Source organism: Amphiprion ocellaris, chromosome 12 (assembly GCF_022539595.1).
Source record: "Amphiprion ocellaris isolate individual 3 ecotype Okinawa chromosome 12, ASM2253959v1, whole genome shotgun sequence".
In the NCBI taxonomy this organism is placed as follows: domain Eukaryota; kingdom Metazoa; phylum Chordata; class Actinopteri; family Pomacentridae; genus Amphiprion; species Amphiprion ocellaris.
The window spans coordinates 16,874,576-16,883,546 of record NC_072777.1 but is presented as its reverse complement, the minus strand read 5'-3'; positions in this window follow the sequence as shown (position 1 = coordinate 16,883,546).

The following is an 8,971-nucleotide window of genomic DNA, read 5'->3' as shown; positions in this document are numbered from 1 at the left end:
CAAAGGCATTTTGTTTGGCACATGTACTGAACTTAAATGTGATCCCTGCCATGAATCCAGTACATGAGTGGATCTAATGGAGTGCCGACAGAGAAGAGATTGTATTTTTATAGTATATCAAACTCTATCATTTTTGTTACTGCGTTAAGATAGTAAGACGCTTGAAATGAATTTGAACATAAAATATTGTAAGATTTATTAAACTTTTGAACTATTTTAATTGTAGGAGGCACCATATTTAAACAGGAGAGAATCAAATAAGAGAAAGGCATAAAGAGTAATTGAACTAACTTGTGTGACAAGATTGGAACAATAAAGAATCATGAATTATGTTGATAAGTGTACAAGAATATTAGCAACAGCAACACTGATGTTGTGGAATGATATGAATGGCTGTAATGTGCTGCAGGACTTATGATTATAAGTTCACCAGATGCTGGTTCTAATGAAGACTGGAGAGGAATGGGATGAAGAAGGGTTGCATCAATCTTTATTGATTACTTTTTCTATTCTCCTTAGCCAGGCTCCACAATGTACACAACCGTTCAAATGTTTGGGGTCACCAAGACAATTTCATATTTTCTATGAAAACTCACATTTTTATTCACGTGCTAACATTATTGCACAAGGGTTTTCTAATCATCAGTTAGCCTTTCAGCACCATTAGCTAACACAATGTAGCATTAGAACACAGGAGTGATGGTTGCTGGAAATGAGCCTCTGTACCGTTATGTAGATATTCCATTAAAAATCAGCCATTTCCAGCTAGAATAGTCATTTACCACATTAACCATGTCTAGACTGTATTCCTAATTACTTTATTACTTTAATATTCAGTGTATGTTTTCTCTTTTTCCCTACATTTTTTCAAGTTTAAAAAGATCCCCTTTATCACAATGCAAGCTCAGAGGTCTTTTCCACACACACAGACACACACACATACATTCACACTCATATATATAGTTTGCATGTTCTCCCTGTGCATGCGTGGGTTCTCTCCGGGTACTCTGGCTTCCTCCCACAATCCAAAAATATGCTGAGGTTAATTGATTATTCTAAATTGCCCGTAGGTGTGAGAGTGCTTGTTTGTCTTTGTATGTGGCCCTGCGACAGACTGGCGACCTGTCTAGGGTGTCCCCTGCCTTCGCTCGAGTCAGCTGGGATAGGCTCCAGCCCCCCCCGCGACCCTAGTGAGGATTAAGCGGTATATAGATAATGGATGGATGGTTGGATATATATATATATATATATACAATATTGAAAAAAAAAAACATTTTTTCTTCTGAAAATAAGGACATTTCTAAGTGATCCCAAACTTTTTCGCCTGAGGTCCTCTGAAAAGAACGTTTTGGCTGTTACTGTGTATAGTAACAGCTCTTTGCTGTCAGAGCCCTGCAGCTCTGAACTGATCAATGTATATCATTAAATCACTTCCTAATACTCTTAAACCTTAGCGCATTAGTCTTTACTTTTTTTACTTTTTTTTTTAGTTCTCAGTTTCTATTGGTTTGTTGTATCTAGAATATTTTGGTTTTGAAATTTAGCAGCAATGAAATCACTGGCTCAGAGACAGGGGGCAAGACAAATTGCAATTGGTTTAAGTGAAAGAAAGAATGCCTCAGTCAGCTGATAAGTTAGGAGCAGAAAGATAGAGAAAGACAGAATGTAAATCAATAATATAATCATACAGATAGTCTTCCTGATTGAACTTTCAGTTTTATACTCTGCCTACATCATTTCATTACATTATTATTATTGCTCCGCTAAGGAAGGCAGAGGAGTTATGTGACGATTGGCATTGGTTTGTCTGTTTGTCAAAAATGAAGTAACAGATTTGGAAGAAATTTTCAGGGAAGGTCAGAAATGACACAAGAACCAAGTGGTCAGATTTTGGCAGTGATCCGGCTTATAGTCTGGACCCCCAGATTTGATAAAGATTTCTGTATCATTACGAGGTAGCAGCACGGCATCACTGTAACTATGACTACAAGTGAACACTAAGTCAACTGCCTGCTGACGATCACATGATTGCGATCGTACTACAAATCAACCATGTGTGCAACAATAAATTATTACTACTAACCTTGGCCTTTGCAACTTAATATAAAGGATCGGATCCATATATGGGCTGTTAGGCCCATTTTGAGTGGGCAAATAGCTAAAAACTAACCAAACAATTTAGATTGTTCTGTTAAATATATTTGTTTGCATTTCTGTCCGTGCCACACTTTTCTTCATCACTCCCTGTTACACTGTTACACTGCCAACAACAGTATATTACTTTTTTTTTTTTTACCTACAGGGTCATTAAGGTAAACAATCATCACCACCCTTTCAGCATTTAAGAGCACATGAAATTTGTATGAATCCATCTTTAAGAATTTTTTTTTAGTAATTAACAAATATGAAATACAGGACAAATAAGGGGTCAATGTTTGTTTTATTTCATTTATATTATGACCCTCTCTTCTGTGCTCCTTGTCCTTTCTTTTTGTGCATTTGTTATTCATCATTAAGGGTTATATCTGTGTGATGGAGAGATACAAAGAAAGAGATCAGGCCCGAACTAAAACTTTCACAATTGATGCATGTGAACCTCTAAAATGAGAGACCCTATCCACCTTTATCTGCCAGTGATAGGGCTCTCTGTAATTAACCGTCACTCCAGCTGTGCCTGGATTAGCTTGTGTACAGCTTGTCTGAACATTAGTTTTTCGTTTTGTTTTCTTTTTGATTTTTTTTTCCCCCTTTGGACTTCTACTGTAGTCCACTCACATGTCAGCAATTGCTGTAGGGAGTGCAATGTTTTCATAACCAATTCAAAAATGATGATCAAAAACTGCAAAAACAAGACACTGGTTGTAAGGCACTAAATTTCTTTTAAAACAGTCTTTTATGCCACAGCTCTGCCTGGATAGTAATGTAATATTTTACAAAAAAATAATGGACAAGTGTGTCAATGGGGCATCTGCTCTACTGTACAACACGAAGAATAATGTTCCCACTGAATCATCCACTGGTCCTCTGTGTGTCCATGTGATGCCTGCTGCAGTAGCAGTGGCAGGAAGAGGCCACAGCTCCACCTCCCGCCCCACCTCCCCCTGCTGCTGCCTGCGGGGTTTAGCCTGCTGTGATGACCATTAGCGTCTGGCTGAGGCTGCAGGAGATAACGGGTGATTTAAGGCCCTGTACCCTTACACAGCCAGAGAGAAACGGCCAGCTGTTGCTTATCTTCCCCTCCGCCATACTCCACACACTTTTACATTAGGCTCTGCTATTCAAAGCCATCTGTCTTCCCAGTCAGGGTTTGATAAAACCTCCTGCACACTTCACAAAGGGGGAGGAGCGGGAGGCTGAGGAGACACACATTGCCACTCCACCTGCATACTTATACACACAGAAATTCAGAGGATCACGGTGGCTGAATACTTTATCCACACTGACTTAGAGCCTGGGGCAACACAGCGGGACTAAACAATAGCTGAGCACAGCACACAAAGGATCCTGTATCTGGTTGTAAAAGAGAGACCTGAGTCAGTAACATCACCCCTGGACTAATTGCAAATCAATGGTCTTAGTCAGATGAATGTGGTGGGGAAAATAATTGCCAAAGGGTGCAGCACATCAAACATTTATTAACACATGCAACCACCATACACCAATCAGAGTAGGTGCATCAATGAAAGCTGTGGCGATGTTATCATCTCTCAAGTGAATGAAGCATTACATGTCAGCCAAGGTTTTCTCTCTCTGAGCAGTGCAATGGCAATGACAGCAATATCATTCCTACTGATTGCTCAGATGACTTTGGTATCTCTACAGTGAGATGATTAAATTTTAATGCCATTGGGCAGCCTAAAGCAAGAAAGAGGATTTCTTCATCTGTCTTGGATGTGCATACGTGAGGAAATATCTACTAGGGGATGAGAGGAAACTGCTTGTTATCTTAAGGAAAGCACACAGAAGATCCAGAGGAGATTGGGTGTAAAGACAGAGACAGTTAAATTCAGATGTGGTGCAGAAGTTGTATAATTGCCTCATGTTTGCCGAGTTTTTCACTGTGGAGGCTAAGTGGGCAGTCTTTCTTTGGTCCCTGTTCTGTTATTATAGTGTCATTGTGTGACAGCAGAATAGCCTTGGTAGCAATTAAAGGACAGAAACTTCTCTTGTCTCAGGACAAACAAAGGAAAGAGTGGATTCTACATTTCTTTGCCCATCAGCCTAGCCTCTCAGTCTTCATCTCTTTCCCTATCTTCTATCCGTCTGTTCTTCATCTCACCTCGCTCCCTTTTGCCTTTTCTCCCTAATAATGACCAAGCAAATTAAGTATTGCAATCAACTGCACTGCACAGGTTAATGGTTCCTGATTATAGCTCAGGTCCTGAGTACATGCTTCCAGTAGTAGAGCTAGTGTAAGGAATATCTTGTCATCTCATGTTAGGAGTGAATCCATTCATTTGTCTCCTGCATCCTGATGTTCAGGCTGAGCAGATGCCAGGCTGTACCTTGCTGGGTTCTAGCTATGCAGTACTTCTTTTGTCTGACAAGACAGTCATTCTCTTAGATTAAATTGTACTAAAGTCATGAATTATTTCCACAACTTAGCCCAGACACATGACAGATCATATGATTGACACCAACTAATCACAGCTTGCTGTCTCTCGCCAGCTGCATGATGTCATTGTTAATGAGGTGGCAGGAAGCAACTATCAAAAATAAAAATGTAAATAGTATGAATTAGACTGGTATTTCAAATTCAACAGAGGGGTGTACTACAAAGAAAATTTGACATGGCCAGGCTTCCTTTGTGAAAGGGGTTCAACAAAACCTAAAACCCCAGGCAGAGGTAATGAATATCAGGTTTTGGTAGCAAGCAAAGAACAAATATTAAAACAATACAAATTGATGAGTAGGTTTATTGCAGCTCTAATAAGGTCAACAAGTGCAAGGTTTTAATATTTTAATCAGTTTATATTTAAATATTCTATCTTTGTACAAAGGCACAGGACAATGAAATGGCTTTGAAATCACTTGCATATTCTACACTCAGTATCTACCTGTACCTAGCCCCTGGATCTTCTAGGAATACTGATGACATTTTCCAAGAGACTTCACTGGTCAGTATGAGGTGTTTTTACATGTGCTGATCTTTTATCTGGAACCTAACCTGACTCAGAGCAGGTGAGGAGTTCAGCATAAGTTACCGTAAAGATACACCCTGGTAGGATGTGAACCCCCGTTAGTACCAAAGTCCAGAGTTGAACCTGAAGTTACCTCAATAACCAAAGTGGGCGTTTAACACTTCTTTTGCTTTTTTCTGCCCAGACTGGGTCTAATGGTGATGCTACTTCAGTCAAGAGGAACAGGTTACAATAATGTAGAATTATGAAGAATGTAATAGTTTACCATGGTAAAAAGCATTGCAACTTCTAACAATATATGAGAGAAATGCTAATAGAAAACTATTAATCGTGTAAGTTAACATATTTATTTGACCACTCAGTGGACTGTCATGACATCCACTTATTATGTGACGATTAGCACTGGTTTGTTCGTCTGTCTGTCTGTTTGTTCGTAACATTACTCAAAATCGGATTGGGAAGAAATTTTCAGGGAAAGTCAGAAATGACACAAGGACCAAGTGATTAGTTTTTGGCAGTGATGTGGCTTATAGTCTGGATCCATGGATTTGTTAAAGATTTCTGTATCACTGTGAGATAGCGGCCCGGTGTCTCTGTAACTATAACTACCAGTAAACACTACGTCAGCTGCCTGCTGACAATCACATGATTGCGTTCCTACTAAAAATCAACCGCTGTGGACTTATCGGGACTTATATGTCGGAAATGATACAAGGAACAATTGATTAAATTGTGGGGGTATTTCCAAATCACATCAAGATCACACGATTCAGTATCTGTACATAACATACACATGCACAACACACGTCTGTGCTCAGCGCAAGGTCCTTTTGTTCGTGGGTACATCTATTTTAAATGGTCACATTCTATGGTGCCAGGATTTCTGCTACAAATTTTTTCAAGATTTCAGCTGTCAGAAAGGATTCAACGACTGAGCAGCCTTAGAGGAGTATTGCTCTCTCTGAGTGCTTTCTAGTTTTTGATGTGACAGCTGCACATTAGACTGCACATTCGATTTTAAACTTTAAAAGCAATACTTGGCATATGTATTGAGGTCCGGCATTGTCCCATAATGAAAGATATATGGAAATGCCTTTAGCCAAATGATTTTGGCCAAATCAAAGTAAAGTTATTGTAATTGACTGGATATGCTCTCCGATAAATGCCAATAGACTAATACATTTCTTATCTGTGTTTATAGCTGGAGTACCAGCAGTGTAAACTGGTCTGTTCAGTAAAGCATAAAAATATATTTGATGCATTTTTTGCATCACCGACTGATTGCATAAGTTCTTGTGGCAACATGATGTATACTACTGTGAATGTACAACTTCATATAGTGGTATTATGAACGGATCAGTGAACAAAGTTTGCAGGTATACATTTGCCCTCTGGAAAACTCACAGAGAATCATCAGGAAAAGAAGTGGGGAAAGTGAACTTTTTTTTTTTTTTTTTTTTTTTTTACAGACAATTCAAATCCCAAACTCTGAACAGAACCTGCTTCAGAGACAGGTTAGTTGTGTAAATTACAATGATAATCTAGCAGGTTAAAAGAGAGCCATCTTAATGACACTGCGCATGAGGCTCAACATACCTGGTTAACCCATCCATCCATCCATCCATCCATCCATCCATCCATTATCTATACACCACTTAATCCTCATTAGAGCCACGGGGGTGCTGGAGTCTATCCCAGCTGACTTGGGGCGAAGACAGGGGACACCCTGGACAGGTCACCAGTCTGTCACAGGGCTACATATAGAGACAAGCAGTCACACTCACATTCACACCTATGGGCAATTTAGAATAATCAATTAACCTCAGCATGTTTTTAGACAGTGGGAGGAAGCTGGAGAACCCAGAGAAAACCCACGCATGCACAGGAAGAACATGCAAGCTCCATGCAGAAAGATCCCGGGAAGGCCAGGACACGAACCAGGGATCTTCTAGCTGCCACTGTGCCACTACGCCACTGTGAACCTGGCTAACCCATTAATCTCATTTTGAAATATATTGTTCAGGTGTTCATGTTGTTGCTTACTTTTGTTTACATATTCCACTTGTCATATAGCTGTTGCTATTCACAGATTTATCATTTTCTTTTTCCTGTGGGTCTGTGAAGTGTGGATTGAAGATCTGTAAAATGCATAGTTTTTTAATGTACCAATTGGTCACATTTTTTTTGACATTCATGCTACAAAAGCTTCATACATTGCAGCTGGGCTACCATGCCCATCCCTGTCTATGCTTATTTTGGCTGCATCTCCAGTACATCTGTCTTTGGATACTGTAGAAAAGCAAAATTCTAATTGTACAGTAATTAATTAAAAAAAATAAAAGAAAGTGATAAAAAAAAAATCCAGCAATGTCTTCTATTAACATCGGGAAAGAAATGAACCATGCAGAATTTTTTGCCAATTGGCATCCATTCAACAAAAGACTTATTTATACATTTCTCCAGCTATGATAAATTCACTGGCAAGCTTGTTTAACAGACCCCCCTGAAATTGTAACTGGCCTAAAAAGAAGGTTCTAATGCCAGTTTCATTGTGCACAGTTTAAATATATGTTAATTCAAGTAAATGTATTTGACACCAGCCCACAATTATCCAGTTATTATTAGAGGAAGCAGGTGCTAAAGGAGGCTCGGATGAAAAGTATTACCTGTAAGCCTTATTATGAATAAGCCCTAATGTTCCCATCCATGTTAGTCATCAGAATAATTCTACTGAGGATATTTTCTCCATCACTCACTTTAGTTTCTCTTTAGGGGGGATTAAAGGAGAGTGCTTTCAGGTATATTTACGGGGCATAACTCTTTGATTTTGGCAGATAACTAAAACTTTCTATTTAAACAGTTTCTTAATCTTTCAAAGAACAATATTCAGTCCTGTCTCCAGTGTTATTGTCTCTTTCAAGTTGGTTTTTGAGGGATGTTCTCCTGAAAGACAAGAGCATGTTGTTTGTTTGTTGCTCCCTAAGTTTTTTCTTTTTGATGGCCTGGAAAAAGATCATATTATCGTCATTTATCTTCACTGCCTAAACCCTCCAAATTTTCTATTGTTAGCGCTGCAGATTTTGCATTGGATCATATTTTAATGTGGCCTTGGTCACAGCTTTTGCAAGATCAGTAATCTCTTTTGCTCGCACTGCAGACCCTGGTGAAAGAACATACAGCATCTAATTTTGTGTTATATTCTCTCAGTGGTGTGATTTCCGTCTTAACACACATTACAGTGTTAAAGTATGTCAGTGTTAAACCACGATTCAGCCAGTGCATGTCCTCATAAATTATAGCAGTCAAACAGAAATGTTTTATTGATAAATGAAACATTTAGTAAGATTGCATTGTTGATGACAGTTTTATTTTTGACAAAACAGCATAGTCAGTAAATTAACCCTACTGTTACACACAGTGCTACTGGTATTCTTATGCACCCATTCAAAACAGGAAGACCTCGGCCGTCACCCTCCCTCAGCATGAGAGTGGATTGAGATTATTTAGCAAGTATTTATTAGGATGCAAGAGCACACTGTTCATCAGCTGTACAGTAGGAGGTATTTCAATCCTTAGTGGAAAATTCTTATCACCCCAGATGTTTGCCAGTTTACTTAACATCCATATTATATCCGCAATGCCCCAAAGCAAAGCAAACAATTCAAACAAGCCCACTGCGTGTTTAGCTGACAATCGAAAAAAACTAAATTGTTATGCAGTTGACACCGACCTTGACACATTTTCATGGAAATTACTTTCTACTAAAGATATAGGCAACAAGAAAGCACAAGGATCCATTGCTGGTGGGAGACGGTTGTGGAAAGTGAGAC